The 2,500-nt window shown below is 34.0% G+C and overlaps 1 protein-coding gene across 2 annotated transcripts in view; it reads left to right on the top strand.

The window, feature by feature from the left end:
• Nucleotides 1-2,343: 2,343 nt before the first annotated feature.
• The window catches only part of LOC118447407 (zwei Ig domain protein zig-8-like), a 187,546-nt gene continuing 187,389 nt past the window's right edge, over nt 2,344-2,500 (top strand). For both annotated transcript variants that reach the window (XM_035879313.2, XM_085662940.1), the window contains exon 1: nt 2,344-2,500. This exon is cut by the window's right edge and continues 623 nt beyond it. The gene's annotated coding sequence lies outside the window, so the exon portion shown is untranslated.

Here is a 2,500-nt window from a genome sequence, read left to right as displayed (position 1 = left end):
TCATATTTCTTTGTTTCTTCGTTCTTTTTTTTTCCCCTCTTTTCTTTTTCCTTCTCTTTTTTTTTCTTTTCTTTTCTTTTTTCTTTTTTCATTGGAAACAAAAAGCCAAATTGTTTTCGAAATATCCAATGATGATCCACGTAATGTTTGATTATTCGAATTCATTGATCTTACATATCTATTTCGAAGGATTCGAAATCATTGTGAATTCTCTCTCTCTCTCTCTCTCTCTTTTTTTTTTTCTCTTTGTCTGTCTCTCTTTATCTCCTTTCTCTAAATGATTACGTTGATAGTAATTCTGCTAGTAACGATTCCAATCGTAAACCTACAATCGTTCATATTTCAAATCAACAGGCTGTAATAAGTCCAACTGTTATATGTCCGAGCGTGTAATTTGTTCGTTATCATCATCCACTTGTTTCGGTAGAACGCAGAGGAGGATAGGTTTGGGGGAGTTGGATGGGGTGAAGTGGGATGAGAACTGGTAGAGAGAGTATGGAGGTGTTGTTGGCTAATATCGTATCGTTGTGTGAACTCACCGGACATAGAACACGAATCCGGATATCGAAGGATAAAGGAGAAATTAATGGAAGGTGTATGGGGATACACACGCACACGCACGAAACACACACACATACGTATACCGTCATAGAGAATTAATTTCGCAAGTTTGTAAGATATTTTTTTCTCCTCACGACCACCTAAAGTTACTTAGACCCTTTTGTTCTTTGTTGTAAATTCTCTCTCTCTCTCTCTCTCTCTCTCTCTCTCTCTGTCTCTCTATTTGTCTCTTTTACTGTTTCTCCTTTTTCTTATTTTATTTTTATTTTTTCTTTCTTTCCATCTTTCTATCTATCTTTCTTTCTTTCTTTCTTTTTTGCTTCCTTCCTAATCGCGAATAACAATTTTGCGAGGATTTATCTAATAGACGAATAAACGAATCCACGTATTTTGTTTCATCGCGCATATGAAATATATATATGTATATATATATATATATATATATATATATATATATATATATATGAAAGTATGATCGTTGTATCTCGTTGCGATTTTCACGAAGAAAATTAAATTTTACGTGCCGCTTATACATCTATCCTATTTGCGTATTCTATCATACGTGGGTTTATTTCAAAAACGCCGGTGGATGTTCTTTTTTGTGTGTCATGATATCGATGTCGTGCGTGTCTCTTCGTGTGCCGTGTGCGCGCGTACATCTGTCTATTTGTCTGTCTCTCTCTCTGTCTCTCTCTCTCTCTCTCTCTCTGTGTATGTGTGTATGTATGTGTGTGCTCGCGCGCGTATGTATGTATATATATATGCACGGACGTGTACGTATATCTTTTTTTTTTTTTTTTTATTTTTTAAAACCTCCGCAAAAAAGAAAAATATTCATTAACGTTCTTTGCCTTTTACCATTCGTACGTTTTATTTTCATTTTCACGTAAAACACAGTTTATTGACTTTATCGATAACACTCTAGATTTTATACAGTACGCATGTACTATTTGAAATTTTCACCTAAATCCATACGAAATCTCTTTCGACGGAGTATATTTTGGATAGGGTTGGGGGTAGGGGTTTTTCTTTTTTTTTTCTTATGCTTTTTATTTTTTCTTTTTTTTTTTTTGCTTCCTCTACTTAACTACTTCTCGCGTCGCGTTTAGAATTGAAGCGTTGAATGTCGCGTAAAGAAGAAGGAAGAAGGAAGAAGAAAAGAATAATAAAAAGGAAAGGAAAAAAAAAAGAAAAAAGGATAAAAGGAATTCTCGCGAAAGAAATCCTTGTTCTCCTTTCGTAAAACTTTAATCTCTCTATTCTTTTTTCTTTTTTTTTTTTTTTTTTTTTTTTTTTTTTCTTTTTCTTTCGAAGCTTTTATCTCGCAATGCCGTGGCACACGCTAAAAAGGAGATTTGTTTCGCTAACATTTCCGAGAGTTGGAAAAAAAAGAAAAAAAAAGGAAAATTCTTTGGAGCAACGTAACGCAACGCACGCATTAAGCTTAATCATAAGCCTCAGTCCAACCTATTTCTCGACATCCTCGCTTAATTGCTACGAGAAAAACCACAGCGAAGATACTTTATATACCACCGTTCATTCTCCTTCTTGCTTGGAGTGTATGTAAGAGAGAAAAAGAGAAAGAGAGAGAGAGAGAGAGAGAGAGAGAGAGAGAGAGAAAGGTCGAAAGCGAAAATTGCTAGAAACTCGTGAATTTGTTTGTCCTTTATCGTTTACATTTACGTTCTTTTTTCTTTTCTTTTCTTTTTTTTTTTTTTTTTTTTTCTTTTTTTTCTGTTTTGTTTCATTTCGTTCTATTTCTTGTTTTTCTTTCGTATTATTTTTCTTCCTTGGAACGAAGAATTCGTAGAAATTGGAAATAATATCGAGGTCAGATCAGGAGATATACTATCTTATAGAATAGTTTTTATCTATACATTGAGAAAGAGAGAGAGAGAGAGAGAGAGAGAGAGAGTGCGTGTGTGCGAGTTTGAGTGAA

This window comes from Vespa mandarinia, chromosome 20, assembly GCF_050613455.1.
Source record: "Vespa mandarinia isolate Hongniang chromosome 20, ASM5061345v1, whole genome shotgun sequence".
NCBI lineage: Eukaryota > Metazoa > Arthropoda > Insecta > Hymenoptera > Vespidae > Vespa > Vespa mandarinia.
Note: the sequence above shows the minus strand (reverse complement) of the source record. Positions and strands in the feature narration are given on the sequence as shown.